Source organism: Abramis brama (assembly GCF_963993115.1).
Source record: "Abramis brama genome assembly, contig: SCAFFOLD_71, whole genome shotgun sequence".
In the NCBI taxonomy this organism is placed as follows: Eukaryota; Metazoa; Chordata; class Actinopteri; order Cypriniformes; family Leuciscidae; genus Abramis; species Abramis brama.
In genome coordinates this window covers 36,124-53,853 of record NW_028156066.1, presented here as the reverse complement: position 1 = coordinate 53,853, position 17,730 = coordinate 36,124, and the positions used below count along the sequence as shown (strand labels likewise).

The window sequence follows — 17,730 nt, the reverse complement described above, 5'->3', positions numbered from 1 at the left end:
CACGATATACAGTCTCACTTGTTGTAGCCATGTCTTTTAATAATATTTCGAAGGGCAAAAACAGGAACTTTTAATTGGCTTTACATCATCAATTGTCACTTTAGCGTGAGGCCCTGTGCAGTCCTTATATACTGTCTATGGTGCAGTCGCAGACTTGGTACATTCAGTAGCATATAGCATTACCTCCCAAGCCTGAGCTAACTCGATCACGTCGAGCGGTGAGCCGTGAGCGTGCCAGGCTCCTCCAGGCTGCTCCACACACGCCCCGCCTCTTTGCCCATTTTCTGTAATCCAGGAGTGACGCGAGGCCAAGATGGCGACGGCCGACTCCGCCCACTTTAGGCTTCAAAAATGCTCTTCAGAAACCTACGGGTTGACGTCACGGACACTACGTCCATATTTTTTTACAGTCTATGGTTGAAACATGCCCCATAATCACAGCCCAATGGAGCAGATCAGACTGATTCTATAGAGTCTGAGTATGACAACATCAGGCTAGTCATTGCCTAGTTGTTCAGATAAATTAGTATATGTCCATGTGTATGTTCTCTGTTTATATCGTATTGTTCTGTCATTCTAACTGTATTGTTCCTACTTTTTCAGATAAATAAATATAAGTGCTTGTTCTTTGTTTAAATCGATTTGTTCTGTCATCTTGCCGTCATTACTGTTGTCTTGTTCTGTCGTCCTTGCTGGAGTTTTGATCTGTTATCCTTACCATCATTTATGTAAACTGTTTCAAATGTGTACAGACGCAGACCTCACACAAAGCTGTCACAATAAAAGCACAGTAGCCTAGGTTTACAAAATAATTTCATTGATGTGAGGTTATGAGAAGCAGGGGAATAGGCCTATACACTGCAGACGAGGAAGAAAAACATACTGGACTGTAAGATTTACATTTATTAATTTAGCAGATGCTTTTATCCACTTATGAGGAATATCACAAGTAATTTGCCACAAAGCCACAATATTTCTAGAATATAATACCAGGTTTATTAGAAGCTAGATTAGGAGACAAGCAAGAGCAGAGGAGAAATATAGAGAGATGTTGGTGTTGTTGTTGTTGTGAGTGCCTTGTTGGTTTAATGTGTTGTTCAGTAAGGATTGTCTTCAGCATTTCAAATTCAATTTTCGCATTCAAAAGTTGCGATGGCCTGAGCAGAGAAGGGGAGAAACCCATTTCACTAAGGAGGTGGGAGATTGTGTCTTCAATGACTGTGAGTGTGTGATTCTGATGTTGATACTGCCTCCACCTATATCAGTAGCACCAGTGGATCTTCCAGGTATTAACCACCAATGAGTCATCTCAGCCTTAACAAACCGGCTAACAAGCAGTATTGCGGCGTATAAACTTAAAAAACCAATCCACACGCAGCAGCAGGCTAAGACATGTGGGTTTATACTGAAGACGCGACACGCTGAACCATTGCTCTCAGTTTTCAAAGTCAATTCAAAAGTCACCCCCAGACAGAAAGGAAATAATAGTGTACAAAAAATACAGCTAAATGACTTATTTTCGAAATAATAAAATCTTCAACATAACCCGTTAATGAATCAAGTGTTTCTACATCCTTCTAAAGGAACTAATTATTAGGATCAGTTTTCTAAAGTGAAGATCATATAAACACTAGTAATGATTAAAGTGTTTCTAAATCCATCGTAAGGATTATATTCAAAATCTTACAAAAATATCTAAAGCTTATAATGACTTCAGTCAATAGTTATGTTTTTCACTCGAGAATACTGATAATACGAATACAAATAATTAATAGTTCCTTTAGAAGGATGAAGAAACACTCGAGTCATTGATAGTGGATTAACGTTACCTTTTATTATACGGTACATTACTCATGTTAATTATGAACCTGTGGTTCTCTGGGAGGAATGGACAATATTTATTGATTAGTAATAGTGAAAAACCACATTCTGAACGCTATTACTCACTAATTCTTTAACCAGAGTTTCTTAGTTAATGTACTGTATGTTAATAGTGCGTTACTCATTAGTTCCTGTGTTATTCATTAATGAAGGAACAGTTTTATATAAAGTGTTAATGTTCAGCTCATATTTAGAAGAAAGAGGTTTCGTGTTTTAAAGACGTCTAATAGCCAAACAAACACGGCCCAGACGTCTAGGCTGACACAAGGCAACATTTGGGCTTTAAGTGAAAATTCAACAGATTTCTAACATTAGCACAGGAATAGATCAGGCTACACACACACACACACACACACACACACACACATAGAACATGGCAAAGAAATTAAACCAAACATCTTGTAATCACTGTAGACTTTGCTGAAATGATGGAATATCAAACATCTCATATGCAAGTTATTTTGGCAAAAACAATTAAAGGCTAGTAGTCATGTCAAAGCAATAACTCAGAATATCATCGCAAAAATAGTACAAGAATTAATTACTTTCTTTCCAGTCAAGACTTGCTTTCATCACCATTGTGGATTATTGAAATGATTCACACAAAAAAAACACCAGACAGATGCAGCTCATACAGAACACTAAGCAGAACCTCTGCAGAGAACTGTGACACACACACACACACACACACACACACACACACACACACACACACACACGTGAGAACTGTGACATACTTTACAAAAACAGGAAGTCGTGTTAAACTTACACACAGCTTCCTCAGTTGTGTGTGAGGATATGTGTGAGTAGAAGAGACCCAGTTTGTGTTCAGTTCAGTATCTTCAGGAAACTGAGTGTGACAGTTCTCTGTTGTCCAGATGAGTTCACACACAGCCATTTGAGTTCACACACATTTGAGTTCACACACTGCCATTTGCCCCTGAACTTGTGCACACACTAAACAATGCTGGGTTGTTTCAAGTCAAGTCTTATTCTTCAAGTATTTTACAGCACTTTTTACAACACAGAGAGTTTCACAGCAGCTTTACAGAGATAACAGGAACATAATGCAGTAAAGTTTGTTTCCAGAAGAAAATAGCGTCACAGTCCAGCTTAAGGAAGTTCAGTGATGGTTCATTGCTGTTGTAAAAAAGTTATTAATTTAGTTCATTTATATATATATATATATATATATATATATATGTTTGTTGAGTTTTTTTTTTTTTTTTTTTTTTTTTAAGGTCAAGAAATACAAAAATACAAAGCAAAAAGCAACTCTACATCTGGGGCCCACCCCACCCTGATACATTTAACATTTACATATTTTATCATTTAGCACACATTACAAATGAGGAGAACAATAGAAGCAATCAGACCAATGATTTTTGCTCCACAAACAAAATACCCAAAGAAAAGTTCTGCTATTTTAACACTATGTTCTCTTGCTCATGAACAATAATCTGAACAAAATTTCGTGAGGTTCATTAAGAAAAAACTTAGTATAAACAGTAAATTAAAGAAAATAATACAATGTAAAAAAAAAAAAAAAATCAAGGAATAATTCACTCCAGTTACACTGGCATTGAGTGAAATTAAAGATAAAGACATCAAAATAAGAAATTAGAAATTAGCTTGAACAATTTTTTCAGAACAGAAGCTCAGAGACAACTACTAAACATGATGAGAACAAAAAGCACCACATCAACTGTAGCTTCGTAGGCATAAACGACAAAATATGTACATTATCAACTCTTCATATAATGAAAATATCGCCCTGGTCAAAAATGACCTTTTGCAAAAAAAGTACCATTATTAAATTGAACTTGAGGTAAGGGAAAAAACAAGTGGCGATGAAAAAGAAAAGCTTGTTTTTTGTTTTGTTTTGTTGTTGTTTTTTACCAAGCATGTAAACAGAACACCTTATCTCAAAGTTGAGAGAGTTCAGCCTGGCGGAAAGATCTCTTTTTTCTCCACGAAGGCCTGACCAGCTAAAGTAGGCAGCCTTTCATGCTTTCTGTGCCTCGTCGACTAATGGCCACAACTTCATTCTACTATCTCTGTCGGCCTTGCAAAGATCCTCTCTGAAACGCAGACCGTTTTCCCGTAGGTAAGCGGAGTTTTTGGCTGCCGCCCATACTGCTGCTCTGTGTATACGCGAAGAGAACTGGATGATTACACCGTGGGCAGAATTCATTTTCTTCACACCAACACGATGCACAGTGTCGATCACATCTGGAAGACAGTCAGCGTGTTCTGGCAATAATTTCTGACAAATTCCAACCACTTCTCTCCTTACACTTTTCTCATCAATATTTTCTGACATGCCGTGTAATTTCAAATTCCAACGTCTGGAATAACGCTCCAATTCAGTGATGCGTAACTCCAATGCACCGATCCGAAGAGATAGGTCTGACTGCAGAACCGCAGAACCATACGTCATAGCAGTGTGAGGACGACAGCGCCAGCCTAACAGTCTGATGCCGGAACCGCATACCATACATATCCACCTTACATATACCATACCTAAACCTACCCATCTCCACCCCCTGATCCCTAAACCTACCCCTAAACCTACCCATCTCCACCCCTTAGATGCTTTTACCCCGCCCACTTCCGGCATCAGACTGTTAGGCTGGCGCTGTCATCCTCACACTGCTATGACGTATGGTTCTGTGGTTCTGCAGTTGGTTAATATTGGATCCGATTGCTCTCTTTCAACAGTGATGACTCGACTTGGAAAACTTTGGTCTTCACCTCATTCACCTCATCACACACAGAGTTCAGCTTTTTTCTCAATCCGGCAATGTGAGAAGTGTTGACCGCAACCATTGACTCCAGCCAATCAGATCGTGTGTTGATGAGCTCAGAAAGTTTAGTCATGAACAATGCATTTAAACAAGTTTGAGTTGTTAACATTTCAAAGAGTTTACATTCACCTGACATGGAAAGTTTATCAACCAACCCGTACTTTATATGATCAGTTTTTACCAGTGTTTGATAGAGATCTACAAACCTGTCATCAGGATCAGTTGAGCTCCTCTGGATGATGCATTATCATCTTTACTGTAATTACCTTATTAATAAAAGAGCCATATTTGCAGCTCTGCCACCCTGACATACTAATCGCTGGACAAAAGTTTTTCAATGATCTCAACAGCTTTAAAACTAAGAAATGAGTCTGCCTCGACCCAGATTCAGCTCCAAAGTATATATTAGAATGAGCTCATCCCTGAAATATCTTAATTATGACGGAGAAAGAAGGAAGTCAACAGTTATATATTGATTCCTCACCATTAGTGATCACGTGTGTTGATCACATCAGAGGAGGAGTGTGTATCTGTGTAAGAGCGACGAGAAGAGCCGAGAACATTACCACTCTGAGCTGTGTTTCTCTCTGGACGCTTCCTCTGCTCTGCTCTGCACAAGGTGACTAACACTTTCTCTTTCGTTTTGAGAAAATATTGTATTCATTTATTTAAATATGGACATTTGTCTTTCTATTTTAGTGAAACTGAAGGGGAGTTTTTTTCATGAGAAATGAATGCATTTGAGAATAGAGGTTATAACACATATATCACAAACCACAGAAACAGACCGAAAGATACAGAAAATAGGCAAGCAAAAAAAAAAAGACTCAATATGCTAAACATGATCTAATACAATATATTGAACCAAAAACAAACATAAAAGGCGCTGATAGTCGACAAAACAGCATTAATAGTGACAAACCAAACTATAGTATTTCTGATGTTTAAGATCAAACACTGTTATATATCATTCATCATCATCATCATCATCATCTTCTCTGGTGTCTGAATGTGTAAAATCAATTCTAAACTATAACTTTTCATTTATTGAATATAGGCTACAGGAAAAAGGATAATCTACTTTATCCATTACAACAACGGCTCTATCAAATGTCTATTGCGCTGCAACTGTGGCTTAGAAGAAAAAGAGTTACAGAAAACTGTTGGAGGAGGAGAACTGAAAACAAGAGAACTGAAAACACTTGCACTTTTCGCATTATACGCCTCTTGGTTGTATGAAGACAACCCTGAGCTGTCATTCAGAAGATCCACTTCATATCTACTTGAATCAAGGTGCCTATAATCTTGGTTCTTCAGAGTTATGATTTGGAAAATCTCTTTGGACAGTCAACATCAGCTGCTCATCTTCCTAATAAGGTACTCTTTTATTTGGATTGTGTTTTTATATCGTCTTGACATAAGATATATCAGCCCGATCTAATGCATAATAATGTTTCTATACCACAAATTGTATCTCTTGTGCCATTTATAGCCTACGCCGAAAATGGCTTTATGCTTGCATATGATACTGACACTTTATGACATGGGTAGACTGAGTACAGTTGAGGCACTTTTTGGCATTTTGATTTTTCACACAATAATAGATACTGAAAAGAGCTGAATTTCCACATGACATTACATTACACATTAGATATTATCAATCAATAATACCCACAAGTAGTTTATATTTTCCACAATTAGCTCATGAAAATAAGGTGCTTTTTGTCTCAACTTTGTCTCAACTGTGCCCATATGTGGTAGCCTACAGTTGAGACAGTGCATGGTACAGTTGAGACACCCGTTTTTAAAGATGTAAAGGTAACTAATCATTCCTTGCAAATATAAAAAATAAAAACAAATGAAGAAAATAACAATTGGGCAACATGTTTGTTTATTCATCCATTTATATTCATTCATTTTATTTAAATTAGCACTGGTTAAAATTTATAAAGCAGGAACAAGATATGAAATAATATTTACTAATAATACACAGTTTAAATATCACAAATATCAAATTTTATTTTCATTTGCGTCCTATGCTGGCTAATTACGACGTTTAACCTGTGATCATAATAACACTGAACAACTAAACAGTGTGTGACCTATAGAGCTCTATCGGGGGTACAGTAGATGTGTGTCTCCGCGCCACCTCGCACATTTCTCTAGATTTTACAATGACCTTTCATGACACAATGCCATGAAATATGCCAGTTTTTAGGGCACGGAATAACGTTTGTGGTGATACCAGTTACATTTAACAGTCAAATAGGGATAAGCTATTCATTGTGGAGTGAAGTGACCCAGATAGCATGTAACCATTGAAACAATGTTGAGCCAGTGTTGATGCGCCAGCGCTGATTACATTGAAATGACGTTAGAAAGTGATGTTGCTTTAGCATCACTCTTGCACCCTCGGTTAATATTGAAATAATGTTCGGATTTCAACCACAAATCAATAGTGTTAATATTGCTTCCACATTACAAAGTGATGTTTCAACGTCACTTTTGCACCCACATTTGTTGAAACATTAATATTGAAGACAAAAACATGCTCATAATATTTAATCAATATTCAACCAACTATATTAATAAAAAATTAAAAACACATCACACAGTTTCAATCACATTCTTCTTTATTTTCCAGTCTTTGTCCTTTTAATTCATTCAACTCAAAGCACTCAATTCCATGTCAAGGGGAAAAAAACATCATACAGACTCAAAAGTAAACCGATAAACAATGAACAAAAAACTAATTAATTTGTATCTGGAGGCACCGACGGAACAGTTGCACTTGTCTGAAGTGCAGTTCTGTCCACACGGTACGGTGCACAACGAGTCATTTCTGGACTGCCTGAAACTTTTTACACCCATCTGCAAAGTCATAGCATCTAACAAAAGAAAAACAACAGGACATGAAATATGCAATTGAGTACATTAATGGAGGAACTGGAACAGGGAAATATTGGATGAAGGTCAATTTCTGGGAACACAAAAGGCAGAACGACAATTAAAATCATTGATAGTAATAACTCACCAAATATACACATATTCAAGAACGTATCCTTGAATGCCTTCTTTTGCCTTGACTGCTTTTTAACCATCTTCCCAGCCCAATTTAGTGATGATGCCAGCTCATTGGTCAGTGCACAAGAAAGCATGCGACGGACCCTAACTTCCAATGAGGTTCCTCCAATTATGCTGAAGTGTTTTACCTGCCATACAAAATGTGTACACAAAGCAGAGAGAACTGGGTTAACAACATAATGGTCTACATAGAACCCCGAACCATTATTGTCCTTGCTTCACTGGATGCTAATATCTCCTCTGCACTCTCAAGCTCATCACTATTGTGCAGAGGGACTGAGACAGGCAACGGTTGCAGCGCTTTCTTTCAGGGCAAGGACTAAAGAATTCCTGACATTCCTCACGCAGTTCCTTTACTTCTTTTACAAGTTCAGTTACAGTTCCGATCAACTTTTGTAAAGCAACATCTTGTGGAGAATAAAAAACATTACAGGTCAAAACATATTTAACATGTATACTGTATAAGGAAAGTAGGAAAACATCTCTGCACTTGCCTTTCATTAACTGTCTTGCAGAATCCCCTGCATCTGCAACAAGAAAAACTATTGCTAGTGAACAGACTCGCACATTAGCAACCAAATTATATTTTAGGATAAAGTAACAGTATTGTAGATTGGTGTAAACTGGCTGAAATAAGGAAGCTGGACATTAAAATCAAAGCAAATATTGGTCTCCTTGCAAAACTGCCAAGGCACTGTATATGAAGATGGTCCCTGGCAGGGGTACAGGGCAGGCAGGGGTACAGGGCAGGCAGGGGTACAGGGGTACAGGGCTGGCGGGGGTACAGGGCAGGCAGGGGTACAGGGCAGGCAGGGGTACAGGGCTGGCAGGGGTACAGGGCTGGCAGGGGTACAGGGCTGGCAGGGGTACAGGGCAGGCAGGGGTACAGGGCAGGCAGGGGTACAGGGCTGGCAGGGGTACAGGGCAGGCAGGGGTACAGGGCAGGCAGGGGTACAGGGCAGGCAGGGGTACAGGGCAGGCAGGGGTACAGGGCAGGGGTACAGGGCAGGCAGGACTCAGTCACGTATGGAGAACTGCTGCACATCTGGTCAGAGCTGGACAAAGGTCTGGACTCTGGAAGCTGACTGAACAGGAGCCTGCATTGAAGACTGCAGTGAAACAGATTTTACACGTTAGCAAAATTACATTTTGGGACGTCCACGTAAATGGAACAACTGCATATACTGTGCCACTCAGTTACATATCATCACTGTTATACCTGGAAATTGAAGTCTAGGAGCTGGGCAGAGCTTTCTTTTTTTAAACTTCCTCTTCTGTATCAGATGTTGTGTTGTAAACGGGATTGGGTCTAATAGAGAAATAAAACTTCAGATACATCTAGGAATTTCATGTTATGATTATTCTTTCCCCTTGCCATTCACTAATTGTGTTACCTGGATTTTCTCTTTTCAAACTTCTCAGTTTCTACTTCAGACTGAATGTCACTTGTGTCGCAGTTCTCCTGTAGATATCAAACCCTTCTCAGCGTCTTCATATGTGGCTGCAAGTTATATGTTGTGAGTGTAATAAAGTCCACAATAATTCAAATTCCAACTCATATTAATTTATACACTTACCCCGACTTGCAAGGTGTCTAACAGGTTCATAGGACAACCATTCCTCAGTAGGCAGCTCATATTTCACTGCAGCCCGTATCTCGGCTGTGTCTTTGAGTGGATATGATGGCCAAAGAAGCTTATTTCCAATTAGCCAGCTGTGTGGCTCAATATCTGTGCCACCATTTTGAAATTGAAAGATGCACCACTGCTTCATTTAAAAAAAAAAAAAAAAAAAAAAACTCCCCTACAATACAAGATTAGTAAGATTAGTCAGCAAAACAGCTCCCTTGGTCGTGTTATATAGTCATATCATAAATAAATAAAAACTATAATAATTCTCTATATGTTTCTGATGGTCTAGTTGTTGTCTTCTCATCTGAGGCTGGGACTCTAGTGTTCAGAGCTCGTCTGACAGAACAGTTTCATGCTTTGCTGGAACTTTGCCATTGTGTTAGAACTGGTTACACTGGTGTCACTTGCGAAACCAAATGGCGGCGCCGTGGGTGGAAACGTACAGATTAAGGGGCGATAATATTATAATAAGATCCTCTTAAAAGATATAACATTTTAAAACAATAACATTAGTGAATCTGTTATCTGAACCTGTAGCATCAGTTCAGCCACTGTATTATAATTATGATGAAAACCAGTTTTGTATCCAATCAGGACTCTTGATAAAATCACATCTATATATTTGTCATCATCATTGATTATTGTGAATATTGTTAATCTGAGATGCTGTAATAACACTGAGCTCATGCAGATGTTGATCAGGAGTTGATCTGATGTCTCGTGATATGATGTTATATCGCTTTAATGAAACTCTGTCTGTGTGATTGAACAGATTCAAATGAAGAGGAGAAAGAAAATCAGCAGAAATCACAGATCAGCAGAAAACAAGAAGACTGAGAGAAAAATGGAGGACAGAAATGAGACACAAACCAGAGAATCACCAGAGGAAAGAGGACAGAGACTTGATAGATGTGACAGTATGAAGGACCTAATGCCAGACTGTGAGTGTTTAATTATTATTGAACTTTATTTCTTCAACACATTTTATTCTTGTTGTTAGATTTACAAATAACCCACAGTTGGGAAAGTGCTACACCAACCCATAGTTGGGTTACTTGTTGGGGTTATTCTTAATATAATCGTCGGTGTATGAATGAGTGAGTGAGTGAGTGAATGTGAGGCGATATGTAAAGTCGTGGGTCTGTTGAAAGCGCTGTATAAATGCAATTTACCATTTTAACCCCAAATTATTAAGAGAGTAGATTTACTATTCAAACTGATTCTTCAGACTTTCTGCACTATTAAAGCTATAGACTATTGAAGCTTGTGATTGTTGTGATGGAGAACAATATCCCATAAACTCAATATATTTGTGATTTCTAGTGTCCTGTGATCCAGACGAGCCTGTAAAGTTTGATTCTGATGTCAAAACTGAGGAGAGATTCTCATCAAACCCTTCATCATGTTCTCAAGATCACACAACATCATCATCATCATCATCATCACTGACATCCATCAACAGCTGAATACCTGAACATCTTCATCATCATGTCAATGTCAATGTCAAGTTTATTTCTATAGCACTATTTAAAACAACTCAGAGTTGACCAAAGTGCTTTACAATCCCATAAATAGCACCATTTACACAGGAAACAAAACACACAAACAATAAAAGAGCTTTTGCAGTCTCTACACTACATTAAAAGCCAAAGAAAAAAGATGAGTTTTTAACTTGGATTTAAAATCAGACAGTGTCTGAGCAGTTCTAATACACAGTGGGAGACTATTCCACAGTTTGGGGGCAACAACAGAGAAAGCCCGATCCCCTCTCGTTTTTAGTCTTGCCCTAGGAACAGTCAACAGCCTGTGTTCTGAAGATCTGAGAGATCTCGATGGCTTATGAATAGACAAAAGGCTTGACAAGTAAGCAGGCGCCAATCCGTTTAGGGATTTGAAAACCAATAAGAGGATTTTAAAATCAATTCTAAAAAAAAAACAGGAAGCCAATGAAGAGACATTAAAATGGGAGTAATATGATCACGCTTACGTACACCCAACAAAAGTCTACCATTTGAAGTCGGGAAATCGATCTTTGGTTTATTCCCACATAGAGAGAATTACAGTAATCAAGTCAGGTAGAGACAAATGCATGGATTACCTTTTCACAGTCTTTACGGGAGAGCCAGGGCTTTACTTTTGCCACAACTCTTATGGTAGAAGCTAGATTTTACCACCGAATTTATCTGCTTATCAAATTTAAGGGAGCCATTAAATAGAACTCCTAAGTTTTTAACACACGGTTTTTGAAAACAAGACAGCTGCTCCAAGTTGGGATGTTGAGCATCAGACCTATCGGAGGGACTAAACACAACAACCTCTGTTTTGGATTCATTTAGATTTAAACAAATTTGTGACATCCAGCATTTTATGTCAGTTAGGCAGTCAAATAAAGGTTGTAGTGTGTTTGAATCCTTCAGTTTCATTGGCAGATAGATTTGAGTGTCATCTGCAAAACAGTGGAAAGAAACACCATGTTTCCTAAAGATGGTGCCCGGGGGAAGCATGTATAGAGAAAAAAGAATAGGCGCCAGAACAGATCCCTGCGGAACACCATAATTTAGAGGGGCTGCAGCAGAAGAAAATTCTCCAAGACAAACTGAAAAGCTTCTGTTTGACAGAAAAGAACTGAACCATTTTAGAGCATTTCCCTTGATCCCTCCACAATGTTCAAGACGGGACATGAGGATATTATGGTCTATAGTATCGAATGCTGCGCTCAAATCCAATAATACCAGAATAGCATGATCACCTGTGTCCACAGTTAAAAAAATGTCATTTAGAACTTTCAGCAGGGCAGACTCTGTGCTATGATATTTCCTGAAACCTGACTGAAATATTTCCGAAATGTTATTCATGTTCAGATAGCTTTGTATTTGTTGCAGTACTATTTTCTCTATGATTTTCGAGATAAAAGGTTTGGATATTGGTCTAAAATTTGACAAGTCAGAAGGATCCAGATTTGGTTTCTTGATAAGAGGTTGGACAACGGCATGTTTCAAACCCTCTGGCATAGTCCCTGCAGTAAGGCACTTATTAATTATGGACCTTAAACTAGGTCCGACAGTAACTAAAACTTGTTTAAAAAGGTGAGTCGGAATCTTGTCCTGTTGCGAGGTGGTAGGCTTTAGCTGATTAACCACTTCTTGAAGAATTTCAAAAGAAATGGGTTCAAAGTGGGCTAAAACACTAGAACAAGTGGCTGGGTCTGACGGATCTAGTAGTGGTGGTTGAATATGAGATCTAATATTTGCAATCTTGTCTACAAAAATGTGTAGAAAATTATTGCAAAGTGTTTGCGACGGTTTTGGAAGAACATCTGAAGAGGAATTTATAACAGAGTTAATTGTATGAAATATAATTTTTGGTCTATGGCAGTTTTTTGTAATGACCTCTGAAAAATATTTAGTCCTGGCGGCTTTTACTGCTTTTTGAAAAGTAGACAGTGAATCTCTCAAAATTTCGTAAGACACCTGTAGCTTGTCTTTTTTCCACCTCCGTTCCGCACTTCTACAGATCTGTCTAAGTGAACGTATACTGTCATTTAACCAAGGCTCTGATTTTGGTTTACCGTTTTCTGTTTTAAGGGAGCAATGTCATCTAAAATATTTATACAGGTAGAGTTAAAAAGAATAAGATGTTCCTCAGCATGATGATCATCTTCATCATCATCTTCATCATCATCATCATCTTCATCTTCATCTTCATCATCATCTTCATCAGTCTGTTCAGCTCCTGGCCTCTTACAGACTCTGTGTCTCAATCCTGCACTTCTGCTTCACTGACACACCAGTGTTCTCTGCCTCTGATAGTGAACACTTGCACATGTGTATATATATAAAGGTGTGCGCTCTCTGTTCAACAGTCTGCGCGCCTCAAGTGTGCTGTGGTTGTGTATGTGGGTTAGTTCTGTTTTCTGTTTGATGCTCATTATTAAGTTATTTTGTTGATTCAGTAACGCTGTGAACGGTAGAGCGTGTGACAGACAGATCCTCGAGTTCCACTGAATAAAGTATGCAGAGCATGTCTGAGTCTCTCCAGCTCTACAGCGCCACCTTGAGGCTGAATAACGCAAGAACACTAGATCTCTGACAGAAGAGTGTGTGTGTGTGTGTGTGTGTGTGTGTGTGTGTGTGTGTGTTCAGTCTCAGTAACTAGAGATCACACCAGTTTGAGTTATGAAGACTTCATATGATCATAACTCTGAGTCAACACATCATCATCTATATACTGTAATCTGTACAATACTGTATAACACTGTAAGATAATATACTGTAATCATCTTTAATGTGTTCATTATTTTTCATTATTTCTGCCTAAATGAATATATGATGTGAACTACTGTAACTGCATGACTGTATTATCTGTATATTTCTGATGTATGGACTTTACTTTGTTACAGTATGTATAAGCACTATACAAATAAACGTAAAAGTGAAAATAAACAAGTGAAATAGACCCAATCCAGATTGCCCTTTGCCCCTGTCCTGCAGTCTCGTGTCTCCCTCTACAGGAGATCATCAGAATCACAGCAGAGTTAAAGAAGCTACAGATGAAAATGTGTTTTACAGCAACAAATGAAAACACTTACAGATTTCAGTTCATCAGGGAATATGAAAATCAACAAGTTGTAATTTGAAGGGAATCATTATTGAAGTCAAACACAAAGATGTCAAATGTGCGTCACTATAAAATATGACTTCTGCTGTTTTGATATTATTCTGAAGGTTTGAATGGTTTGATCAGAATCAAGATCTCTTTAGTTCCAGTGAATTCTGTGACGCTTCCAGCTTTAATATCATAAAGCAGCCTGTGATTATGATGATGAGTTTATGACAGAATCACTTTTATTCTCCGCTTTCTCCATCATGTGCTTCATCTGTCGTTTCACACAGAAGATCTCTCTGTTTCTCTTTCTGATAGAGTTAGAAACAGGGAATAATTGATGTTCTTCTCAGAGACTGTGTTTCTGGATTCTTCTGTTAGCAGAAGCTGATGATGATGTTTCATATCAGGCAAATCTCCATCAGCTCCTGATTCAACAATATGACAAACTCAGATCACTCATACATGCATTACAATCATGAGTCTCAGTATAATGTGTTTTCCTCATTTAAAAGCGACTGAAAGATGTCATTTCTCTAGAAGATGAAAATAAATCCACACATTCATTCACACAGAACATACCTTAGTACTTCTTCAGATCAATATCTCCTCTGAATATCTGATGTGAGACGCAGCCGTATTGTTTCCTGAAGAGTTTCAAGAGTCTGAATGTTAAATGTAAAACTCAGATCTGATAAACTCCATCAGCTGCTCATTTAATCATCTCTGATTTATTAACACTGATTTCCATCAGCAGAACATTAGTGACTTTAACAGACGAACTGAAGCTGTTCAGAACAACAACAGATCAACACTTACTCAATACTCAATATCTACTGTTCACAAACACATCATAGTATACATTAAAGCAGAAGTTGCTAGAAGTTCAGTCATTCACACAAAATGTAAAATCACATTATTATTTGTGAGTTGATAATGAATGACATTCAGTGAATTAAACTGAGAGAATGTCACTTGTTTAAAATAGAAATGAAGGCATTGTAAATAAATCTGTATGAGTGTGTGTTTTCTATTCCTCCTAACACACAGAATATGATCTGCAGTTTTCATCTTTGTCCACTAGATGTCAGAAGTAGATTTGAGGTGAAACTCAAAGGCCTTTAGTTTCAGGATCAGAGACAGTGAAGAGAAATCAGAGGATCTGATCTGAAGCTCAATGAGGATCATCATGTGTCTCATATGAAGCAGAAAGAGACTCGCATCTGATGTGAATCTGGAGGAGAAAGTGTCCCAGTAACGGAGGATAAACTCCACAGTCTGAGGATCATATCGAGATCTCTTCTACACGCTTAAAGAACAGATACGACCTTCAAACTTCAGTGTATCAGCAAATCACTTTAGAGATTAGAATGGCCTCTTGATTTCAAATCTCTTTATGAACCTCCCTGTTTTCTTTAGTATATTCATTCTTTTCTTTGGTTGGTTTTACTCATTTATATTTGAGTCTTATATTTGCTACTCCTGTTTAATTGCTCTTATTTTTTTATTTATTTGTCGTTATGCATGTTATATCTTCTTCTAGCCTTGTTCTTCTGTAAAGCACTTTGGTCAGCCTAAAAGAAGCTTCCTGGGGGGGAAACAATCCAACCCAGCTAGCAAACAGTTGTCTATTAGACGCTGAATACACGTAAATCTTCAACGTCTAATTACGACTTTTCAACGTTGAAAACAGGCCAATCTTCAACGTCTTGAAGGAATATGTAAAACTCTTTAAATTTACTTGAGATATTAATGAACATGGTTCGGTAGTTTGTTTTTCTCAGTTATTTTAGCATGTATAACAGACTTATCCTGTCTTAGATGATCAGCTGAAAACATGTAGTCAAACAGTCCAGCCGAAACTACTTAGCTGAAATCACGCCGTGAACCAGTCCAAGGCGGACCGACTTATTTTCAACCATATTTCAACGTTGAAAGACGACAATCGTTTACTGGGAACCGTCTCCATTGACTCTGTATTGTGTGAAGCTTCCTTCTTGTCACTTCTTGTCATTTCTGACTTATAACAAAAACTAAACAATGTCTAAAAGGTGTACAGCAAACAAGCTAAAAAAAAACCCAGAAATAAGTTTTTATAAGCTGTCGACCCCAAAAAACACGAGCGTTTAAGGAGACAAAAGTGGATCCAGGCAATAAGACGTGAAGCATCAGCAGGAACGAATGGGTAAATTGTGGGAAACTCAGTATGCACTAAAAATAATCTAAATCTAAATATCTGAATGTCAGTTTTATATACTATATTTCTGTAAGATTAGCTAACCCTGTCCCTGATTATGTTCCCCTCAGTGGCGTAAGTCAGTTCTCAGAGTAATATGACACTGTCCCAATTGCCTGTATCCACTTTTGTGTTCTTAAATGCTAATTTTTGGGGGTTATATCTAGTTTTTTTTAGCTTCTTTTCTGTACACCTCGTCACATAGCAGCTTTTAGACTTTGATTTGTTTATAAGTCAGAAATGTCAAGGAGGAGCTTCACACAATACAGAGTCAATGGAGATGGTTGGATTGTTCATTTCCCCCGGTGTGGCCTAAATGTGGTCTCTATCTTAGAGATCTTAGAGAGCGATGTTGCTGATATGAAGCTCAGGTGAGCGGACGCCTCAGAAGAACGAGTATCTGTAGAGAGAGGAGGACAAACAGGAGCATCTTAAAGACATCTATAATACATCTCATCACTGCAGAGAGAAACCCCCTTCATATCTCTGTCTAGCTGGAGCTCTACTGTACAGATACAGTATTCAAACAGCAGAAGCACAAAAGATCAATGAAAACTGTAAGACTGCAGAATCAAAGTGTGTGAGAGATCGATGATCAGCGGCACGTCTTCATGTTGGTCCTCAGGACTCGCTCCACAATGTCACGAATGACACACAACGGCTCAAAAGTGTTCACACTTGATTCTAATGATGTGATCAAACCAACTGTGCAGAATATGAGCCGTTCAGAAAAGTTCACAGTGTCATTGTTAATAAGAGCATCATGCTTGACCCGTGAGCATTGTGAGAACTCATGACTCGAATATTTGTGGAAGAGTTGTAGAAAGGCTCAGGTTGAAACGGATAAAGTGCTGGTTCACTATAATGAACAGAAACCCTTGGCAGTGTTTGAGACTCTTGGGCTTCAGGCTTTATTCCACATGGATCTTGATAGATGAATTATGCCATATTGATAATGAAGCTTTGGTGAATGTAGTTCCAAAGAGGTTGCCAAGCAACACACACAGCAACAAAGAATCACAAAGGGCAGTTGCGTAATGCGTAATACTAATGTAATGCCTCACATGTGTGTGTTTGTGGAGTCGATAGGCTTGTTCAACTTGAACTGACGCTGCACCAAGGGGGGTAACCCAGTACCCGGAAAGCATAGCATAGCCCTATGGGGGCAGCCATTGGCTAGCAAGCCATCACCTGCTGTTAGCATTCCATTGACTCCCATCCATTCATTCAATCTGGGGGACATGGAGGCAAAATGACAAAATAATTAATCAGAATACTTAGCAAAAGTTTCTCCTGCTCCTAGCTCATGGACAGCTCCTACTCACACTCTCCGTCTCTGCACGTTTCGTAAGGGAATGATTCAGATTTCTCTCGGCACAGCTACTAGAAGACAGACGGGTTGCTCACGTTACATCTACGTCGTCAAGCTCAGTTTGAGTCTGCGCAGTTCGCGCGACCCCCAGGAAATGAGAGCTTCTAACTGACTTCA

General features: G+C 38.5%; 2 long non-coding RNA genes across 2 annotated transcripts; one reads left to right on the top strand and one right to left on the bottom strand.

The window, feature by feature from the left end:
- The first annotated feature begins 5,618 nt into the window (after positions 1 to 5,618).
- Positions 5,619 to 10,860, top strand: LOC311077090. The gene is made up of 3 exons (XR_014604750.1): positions 5,619 to 6,065; positions 10,176 to 10,344; positions 10,727 to 10,860. It is a non-coding gene; the product is annotated as an uncharacterized lncRNA (long non-coding RNA).
- LOC311077091 lies at positions 7,234 to 10,011 on the bottom strand. The gene is made up of 5 exons (XR_014604751.1): positions 9,350 to 10,011; positions 9,167 to 9,273; positions 8,992 to 9,081; positions 7,723 to 8,881; positions 7,234 to 7,576 (listed from the first exon to the last, which is right to left on the bottom strand). It is a non-coding gene; the product is annotated as an uncharacterized lncRNA (long non-coding RNA).
- Positions 10,861 to 17,730: the final 6,870 nt, after the last annotated feature.